We start from the raw sequence: 10,000 nt of genomic DNA, 5'->3' as shown, positions 1-10,000 counted from the left end.
TCCTCAGCAAAAATCCCTTTATTTAAGGCCTTTCTAAGATATTCAGGTCTACAATAAATGTGAACGTAGTTGGATTTGTGTATCTATAGTATAGGATTGGATAGGCTTCTTCCATTTCTGAAAGAAACGCTTGATTTTCACCCCTGATTTAGTAGATACTACCATATTGTTCAACAATGAGGTGATTATACAATGATTTAAAAAAAACTTTTAGAGATTCATAGATTTGTTTGGACTTCCAGTATTTGAAAATTAAATTCCTTCCTGTCAATATTGTCATATTAATAAATAGTTTTGGCAAGATTTTCAAGAAGAACAATGCAGGAGATTGTTCACTATAAGAACGGCACCTGCAACCTCTAATTTACAACATTTAAATAGCCCAAAAAGTTCCAAACCTCACCTTTAAGAATAAATAATAATAGCACCTAAAATGTATGGGGGGGAGTTTATAAAAAAATAAATAATCAACTACTATGACAGGTTCAAAAAAAAAAATGAAAATCAAATGTTAAGAATCTTGTAATATTTATATGTTACTGTAAAACAATGGTGGCGCAATGTTCTAGATATTGTAAATTGTGATTATTTAACCTGTGCATAAGACCGTTGGCCAGATTACGAGTTTTGCATTAGGAGCTGTGCGGTGCTAACGAGCAGTTTTTTCTCACCGCTCACTTACCTGCAGCGCTGGTATTAAAACGTTTTTCTAAACCCGGCGTTTAAAGGCAAGAAGTGAGCGTAGAGCAAAATTGAGCTCCATACCGCACTCCAATACCAGCGCTGCTTAAGTCAGCGGTGAGCTGGCCGTACGTGCTCATGCACAATTTCCTCATAGACATCAATGGGGAGAGTCAGCTGCAAAAAAGCAGCATAAAACTCAGTAACACAGCCCCATTGATTCCTATGGGGAAACTAAAGTTATGTTTACACCTAACACCCTAACATGAACTCTGAGTCTAAACACCCCTAATCTTACACTTATTAACCCCTATTCTGCCGCCCCCAACATCGCCGACACCTACATTATATTTATTAACCCCTAATCTGCCACTCCCAATGTCGCCACAACCTACCTACAGTTATTAACCCCTAATCTGCCGCCCCCAATGTATTAACCCTTAAACCTAAGTCTAACCCTAACACCCCCTAACAAATATAATTTAAATAAATCTAAATAAAATTACTATCATTAACTACATTATTCCTATTTAAAACTAAATACTTACCTATAAAATAAACCCTAAGCTAGCTACAATAATAATAGTTACATTGTAGCTAGCTTAGGGTTTATTTTTATTTTACAGGCAAGTTTGTATTTATTTTAACTAGGTAGAATAGTTACTAAATAGTTATTAACTATTTAATAACTACCTAGCTAAAATAAATACAAATTGACCTGTAAAATAAAACCTAACCTAAGTTACAATAACACCTAACGCTACACTACAATTAAATATATTAACTAAATTAAATACAATTAAATAAATTAATTAGCTAAATCACACAAAACACACTAAATTAAAGAAAATAAAAAACAAATTACAAGATCTTTAAACTAATTACATTACCTAATCTAATAGCCCTATCAAAATAAAAAACGCCCCCCAAAATAAAAAAAAACCCTAGCCTAAACTAAACTATCAATAGCCCTTATAAGGGCCTTTTGCGGGGCATTGCCCCAAAGTAATCAGCTCTTTTACCTGTAAAACAAAATACAAACAACCCCCCCAACAGTAAAACCCACCACCCACACAACCAACCCCCCAAATAAAATACTAACTAAAAAACCTAAGCTCCCCATTGCCCTGAAAAGGGCATTTGGATGGGCATTGCCCTTAAAAGGGCATTTAGCTCTTTTGCAGGCCAAAACCCTAATCTAAAAATAAACCCACCCAATACACCCTTAAAAAAATCCTAACACTAATCCACCGAAGATTCACTTACCGGGAGAAGTATTCATCCAAGCGGCAAGATGTCCTCAACAAAGCTGGCAGAAGTGGTCCTCCAGATGGGCAGAAGTGGTCCTCCAGACGGGCAGAAGTCTTCATCCAGACGGCATCTTCTATCTTCGTCCTTCCAGTGCGGAGTGGGTCCATCTTCAAGACATCTGACGCGGAGCATCCTCTTCAAACAACGTCTTCTTCATAATTAATATCTCTTTAAGTGACGTCATCCAAGATGGCGTCCCTTAGATTCCGATTGGCTGATAGAATTCTATCAGCCAATCGGAATTAAGGTAGAAAAAATCCTATTGGCTGCTTGGATTAGCCAATAGGATTGAACTTCAATCCTATTGGCTGATCCAATCAGCCAATAGGATTGAGCTTGCATTCTATTGGCTGATTGGAACAGCCAATAGAATGCCAGCTCAAGCCTATTGGCTGATTACATCAGCCAACAGGATTTTTTCTACCTTAATTCCAATTGGCTGATAGAATTCTATCAGCCAATTGGAATCTAAGGAAGGCCATCTTGGATGACGTCAGTTAAAGAGATATTCATTCGGAAGAAGACATTGTTTGAGGAGGATGCTTTGCGCCGGATGTCTTGAGAATGGAGCCGCTCCGCGTCGGAAGGATGAAGATATAAGATGCCGTCTGGATGAAAACTTCTGCCCGTCTGGAGGACCACTTCTGACCATCTGGAGGACCACTTCTTCCGGCTTTGTTGAGGACATCTTGCCGCTTGGATGAAGACTTCTCCCGGTAAGTGAATCTTTGGGGGTTAGTGTTAGGATTATTTTAAGGGTGTATTGGGTGGGTTTATTTTTAGATTAGGGCTTTGGGCAGCATAAGGGCAATGCTCATCCAAATGCCCTTTTATTTTGATAGGGTTATTATATTAAGTGTAATAAGTTTAACCCTTTGAGTGCTAAGCACTTTCCCACCTGGGTGCTAAGATTTTTTTAAAGTTATTTTTATTATTTTATTTTTTGAACAATTTTTTTTCAACTTTTTTTTTTAAAAAAAATTCAGACCCCCAAGACTTACACTGTTGGAAAGGTTAGGCGATTATCTTTCTAATAATGGGTCTTGGGGGTCTGTAGATGCCTGAGATACAGGCTTCTAAGCAGCATGTCCCCTGCTCCTATACTTAACATTGTTAAGTATAAATAAAGTTGCGCAGTGACGACATCACGTTATTGCGCGTGACGTCACCACGCAAAACGGGAAGCCCCGGCGATGCCTGTCACTCTGCAGGCACGATCGCCGGGGTAGGAGCGGGTGGGAGCCCCCAGATCTCCCTCAAGGTGGGAGAGTGCTAGTGACGGCTCTGAGCCGTCATTAGCACCACAGTGGGAAACTCTGTGACGGCTCAGAGCCGTCATTAGCACTCAAACGGTTAAAGATCTGTAATTTGTTTTTTATTTTCTGTAATTTAGTGTGTTTTTTTTTGTGATTTAGCTAATTTAATTTAATTTATTTAATTGTATTTAATTTAGTTAATTTATTTAATTGTAGTGTAGTGTTAGGTGTTAGTGTAACTTAGGTTAGGTTTTATTTTACAGGTCAATTTGTATTTATTTTAGCTAGGTAGTTATTAAATAGTTAATAACTATTTAATAACTATTCTACCTAGTTAAAATAAATACAAACTTGCCTGTAAAATAAAAATAAACCCTAAGCTAAATACAATGTAACTAGTAGGTAAGTATTTAGTTTTAAATAGGAATAATTTAGTTAATTATAGTAATTTTCTTTAGATTTATTTAAATTATATATAAGTTAGGGGGTGTTAGGGTTAGACTTACGTTTAGGGGTTAATAAATTTAATATAGTGTTGGCGACATTGGGGACAGCAGATTAGGGGTTAATAAGTATAATGTAGGTGGCAGCGATGTTAGGGGCAGCAGATTAAGGGTTAATAATATTTAACTAGTGTTTGCGATGCGGGAGTGAGGCGGTTTAGGGGTTAATATGTTTATTCTAGTTGCGGCGATGTCCAGAGCGGCATATTAGGGGTTAAAAATGATATTATAGTGTTTGTGATGCGGGAGGGCCTCGGTTTAGGGGTTAATAGGTAGTTTACGGGTGTAAGTGTACTTTTTAGCACTTTAGTTATGAGTTTTATGCTACGGCGTTGTAGTGTAAAACTCATAACTACTGACTTTAGAATTCGTTAGGAATCTTGGAAGTAGAGGGTGTACCGCTCACTTTTTGGCCTCCCAGGACAGACTCGTAATACCGGCGCTATGGAAGTCCCATAGAAAAAAGGGTTTACAAAGTTTACGTAAGTCGTTTTGCAGTAAGGCCAAAGAAGTGTGTGCTGCCCCTAAACCTGCAAGACTCAAAATAGCAGTGGTAGTGAAAAAGCAGCGTTAGGACCTGTTAACGCTGCTTTTTCAGCTTAACGCAAGACTCGTAATCTAGCCGCTTGTTTGCCAAGAAAAATAGACCGGCAATTAGTTAAATCTTGATCACAATGATGCAATTGCAGATAGAAATCCCATTTCAAAAGGCAAAACTACTGTAAATTACAATGATGAAAATGTGAGTATGAAATAATTTAAGAACAGAAACAAATATGTTGAAAAGGCCAATTTTACACTTAATATTTGCTATGTTTTTATGTGAGCTGGTAAAACATAATGCAGAAATATGTAAACTGTGTGTTAATACATAAAATCTAATGCAGGATTATTCACAACTATGTAAACTCTGCGATAGTGTTGTTTCAAAGGACTTTCTTTCTCACATCTAAGAGGGCTTTTAAAAATTATTTTAATTATTTTAATAAATGACCCTGTACTGAATAAATCAATGTTTATTTGTTTTTTTGTTTGTTTTGTTTTAACATATTTGCAAAAGACTAAGGGGCCGATTTATGAAGATGCGGGCGGACATGATCCGCTTAAACGGGAGTGCAAAATACCAATCCACTCGTAATCTAGCCCTAAATAACTTAATAAAACACAGAGAGATGGAGGAAAAAGACTGCAGTTATTAAGTAAGTTTAACATCATACCCAGCTAAACTTTTTACATAACTGTATGGCGGCAAGTGAGTTCCTATATCCTCTTCTAGAGGTCAGTGGCCACAACGACTCAGCTCAAGACAGAGGCAATGAGGTTCTCAGGAGTAGCAATGTCCTGAAACCAAAAAAGGGGCACTTTGGTAACTTTTTACAGACCATTACTCCACCTCAACCTCTCTGTCACAATGGAACAGACCAAGACCTCCCACCAAGAGAACCTCTTGCCGTCACCTTGTATCACACATTATTCAATAGTGATAATTGTTTAAATTTAGATGAAACTTAAATGTAGGTTACTTTTGTTTCCCTTTTTTTTTTTTTTTTTTTTACAAAAAATCACAAATATTGTCTATGAATAAATCTAAATCTGCATTAGTAAGATGTACACTGTCAGGTCGAAATAAATGCTTTTTGATAGCTGTAATATTTTCATAGATGATCATAAATCCTCCAGCGCCAGTCACCGCCTTCCCTTCCATCCTTTCTTTACAAGCTGCTTGACCACGAAGTTTGTGGCATATTCATGAAACTGAAAAACATAATGTTACGGTTGCCTCCAGGCTGGCTGGAAGTTGGACCGTAGAAAAGGATGCTCCTAGCGCTCACCAAAGGAGCAGCAGCACCGTGGACACTATAACTACTGCGTAGCCACCATCAGTAATGCAGACTATATGAACCACCGCTGCTGGGCTGGTATCTCGCCGTCTGCTCTGCGCCCTGGACCTACGACCAGGCTCCAGTAGGCGAACCTCTTCCTTCTGTAGCAATCCCTGTAGCTAAGGGAGTATGAAAAACATAGCAATCCCTGTAGTGATTATAAGCTGAAGCTGTCCCCTACAAACATGAGTCAAAGCTGCAAGTTAGAGGGACAGAAAATAGGTCTCATGTGCTGGAGCACACAGCCTCCTTTTTATTGAGGTTACATGCAAACAGGACACTCTCAGGGGGAGGCATAAAATCCCCCATCACACATTTGATATTAGATAGAGAGACACTCCCTTTGACAGGCCACAACATTTACTTCAGCAGATAACATTACACACAATAAAACAATGCAGTCCACCTTATCAATACTAGTCTGATTAGACAATGGGAAAGTTGATCACTAAACTTAATTAGAGCTAATCCCAGCAGACTTGTATTTAGAATAGGTTTCTTGAAGCTGAACAAAATTTAACTCTTAATGGCACACAATGAAACTGAACCAAGTGGGAGAAAGCCAGGGACAAGTCATTTCACAGGTCTGGGGACATAGTCTTAAAGGGGCATTGTTCATCAAAGTCACAATATGTCCCCAGATGGTTCTTAAAGGGCCACACACACCCAACAAAAGTCAATATGTCCTCAGGGGCACAATCTTCCAGGGGCCATAGTCATGTGGAAGGAGGCTGGCAAATAGGCTTCTCCAAAATCCAGGGAAGCAGGGCAATTTTTCATTTAAAGGGCCAGTTACAAACAGCAGTTTGTAACATATCTCCCCTTTTGGAGGGAGACTAACCAGGCACCTGACCTTCTGCCGGTCAGTGCCCAAGTTAGTCTCGCAACCCACCCACAAATAATCGCTAGCAGCAAAGTAGCCCCCCCCACAATACGTAGTACTGGCCTGTAAGTTCCAGGTTGCAGGATGAAAGTGCAGCATCCTCGGCCTTCCTGGCACAGCTGGGCAAATAGCTGATGGTACTTGGGGGGCAGAGGCCAGCGGCACTCTGCCCTGGTGCCAGCGCTTCTGCTGGGGTGAGGGGTTTGCAGGCCAGTCCTGTAACAAGGGGGTCTGTAGGGCAGAGGCCAGCAGCGCTCTGTCCTGATGCCAGCTCTTCTGCTGGGGGAATTGGGGCATAGTCCTGCCCGGTGGCAAAGGGAACGTGGGGGTCAGTGGGGGCCAACATCTCCACTGTTAACCCTGGGCCCAAGTTAGGAGTTAGCTGGGGAGGGGGAGATTGGCTTACCTCCTCCTCCTGATACTCCGGCGGCCGTTGGGAAGGGAGGTTGATGCTCTCCGCTTCCTGTGGAACATGCTGCGGCTGGGGAGAGAGACCGGTTGTCTCCTCTCCCTGGAAGGCACACTCCGGCTGGGGAGGGAGGTCGATGCTCTCCCCTCCCTGTAGCTGGGTCTGTCGCTGGGGATCTGGGCCGCCTGCCCAGCATCCCTGTAGGGCCGGTAGAGAGACTGCGGTCCCATCTCCACCTGCCTGCTGGGGGTCCTCCCAGGACCAGTCTATGAGGCCTGCTGCCTCTGGTATCTCTGGCTGGGGAAGGAGACTGGTTGTCTCTTCCCTCTGCACGGTATACTGCCGCTGGGGAGGGAGGTCGCTGCTCTCCTCTCCCTGTAACTCCGGCTGCCGCTGGGGAGGGAGGTCGTTGCTCTCCGCTCCCTGTGACTCACTTTCTCGCTGGAGACCAGGTGTCCAGACCCTCAAACTCCACAGTTGGCGCTCAAAGGCTCGTGCCGCTTTGTTCTCCGTATCCAATTCCCGGATGATGCGACTGACTACCTCCTGCGCAGGGTCTGGACCATATTGGACTAGCCGCCTCTTTACCTCTGGAACGAAATCCGCGCCCTCATAGCGACGGATCAGGTTGAGGTGCTCTTCACAGGGTTCTGACCAGTGTCTTGTCAGCTCCATGCTGCTGTAGGTAGGGACGCTGCGCAGTGGCTAGCGTTGCCCTCAATAACTCTCCTACTATACCAGTGCTGTTGTGGTGCTGCTCCTTGCGCTAGGACGCTAATCCCACCGCTGCCGCCAAATGTTACGGTTGCCTCCAGGCTGGCTGGAAGTTGGACCGTAGAAAAGGATGCTCCTAGCGCTCACCAAAGAATCATCAGCACCATAGTCAGCAATCCCTGTAGTGATATTAGCTGAAGCTGTCCCCTACAAACATGAGTCAAAGCTGCAAGTTAGAGGGACAGAAAATAGGTCTCATGTGCTGGAGCACACAGCCTCCTTTTTATTGAGGTTACATGCAAACAGGACACTCTCAGGGGGAGGCATAAAATCCCCCATCACACATTTGATATTAGATAGAGAGACACTCCCTTTGACAGGCCACAACATTTACTTCAGCAGATAACATTACACACAATAAAACAATGCAGTCCACCTTATCAATACTAGTCTGATTAGACAATGGGAAAGTTGATCACTAAACCTAATTAGAGCTAATCCCAGCAGACTTGTATTTAGAATAGGTTTCTTGAAGCTGAACAAAATGTAACTCTTAATGGCACACAATGAAACTGAACCAAGTGGGAGAAAGCCAGGGACAAGTCATTTCACAGGTCTGGGGACATAGTCTTAAAGGGGCATTGTTCATCAAAGTCACAATATGTCCCCAGATGGTTCTTAAAGGGCCACACACACCCAACAAAAGTCAATATGTCCTCAGGGGCACAATCTTCCAGGGGCCATAGTCATGTGGAAGGAGGCTGGCAAATAGGCTTCTCCAAAATCCAGGGAAGCAGGGCAATTTTTCATTTAAAGGGCCAGTTACAAACAGCAGTTTGTAACACATAAGGAAAAGAAGGATAAGACTGCTTTTTGAAGGATTTGTCCCTCAGGAGAGATAATCAAGCCAATACATTTAAAGGGACATAATACTCATATGCTAAATCACTTGAAACTGATGCAGTATAACTGTAAAAAGCTGACAGGAAAATATCACCTGAGCATCTCTATGTAAAAAAGGAAGATATTTTACCTCACAATCTCCTCAGCTCAGCAGAGTAAGTTCTGTGTAAATAGTTATACTCAGCTGCTGCCCAGCTGCAGCTAAAAAAATAAAAAATGAAGAAATGAACAGCAGCCAATCAGCATCAGCAGTGCTGAGGTCATGAACTCTTTTACTGTGATCTCATGAGATTTCACTTAACTCTCATAAGATTTCACAGTAAACTTCCTTAAACTGAATAGGGAAATAAGATGAGTGTTCACGACCTCGCTTCTTTGCCTGTCCCAGGACAGACATAATGATTTGCTGCTTAGAAGTCCTTTACAATGGGATGTGGCTACTGTGGAACTTTTGAAGTAAAATATCTTTCTTTTTTTACATAGAGATGTTCAGGTGATATTTTCTAGTCAGCTTTTTACAGCTATGCTGCATCACTTTCAAGTGTTTCAACATTTGGGTATCATGACCCTTTAACTGAGAAGCTTATGAAATGGACTGACCTGAATCCATGCAGAAAGATTTCCAATCCCTCCAGTACTTAGTGTAGGATTACTAGGTGCTATTGGCAAGGGAAACATTTATTATGGAAAACAGTGAAGTCCAAGATGCGCCAGCCAACAAACGAAAGCCAGACAGAAAAAGCCTTCAGCTGTGGCTTGCAAAGCTAACTTTCTAAAGAGCGGCCAATTAAATTGAGATTTGGCATCAGCTAGGGAATTATTAACTCCTGGCACATGTCTAGAAATAAAGTGATTGTTATACTCTAATCAGTGTAGCACAAGTAGCTTACAAGTAATGAATAACCACAGAGGAGGAGCCTGATAATTTGTTAAAAGCATTAACACACCAGAAAATCATGGAATGGTTCCTGAAATGTTCACCCTAGAGTTCAATGACTAAAACTTTAGAGAATAGCTCTAGCAGTGTTTTTTGTGAGACCCTTCAACATCCATTCAGGTGTCTAAAGTTTTGGCTAACCATTCCCCTTTAAAATAGGCTCCGTACCCGTATGAGCCAGCTGCATCAGTTTGTAAGTGTAAGGTTTGACTGGGGATGTGATCGGAGCGCTGTAAACACACTCCATTGAAATTATTTAAGAAATGCTCCCATACCCCCAGGTCCTCAATCATGTCTAGAGATAAAGGCATCCAATAATTACTAATTTGAGTGCCTTTCAAGGGCGCTTGCAACCTTCTGTTAAAAATGCTGCCCATAGGGATAACCCTATGGGCAAAGTTCAACAAGCATAGTAGGGATTGCAATTGCTCTAGAGTCAAAACTTTGGCAGCAGCAGTCGTCTGAACTGCTCAGAGTTTGCAAATTATTTTATCTTCAGGCAGGTGGCACAAAATTTTCT

Source organism: Bombina bombina, chromosome 6, assembly GCF_027579735.1.
Source record: "Bombina bombina isolate aBomBom1 chromosome 6, aBomBom1.pri, whole genome shotgun sequence".
NCBI lineage: Eukaryota > Metazoa > Chordata > Amphibia > Anura > Bombinatoridae > Bombina > Bombina bombina.
This window is presented reverse-complemented; position numbering follows the sequence as displayed.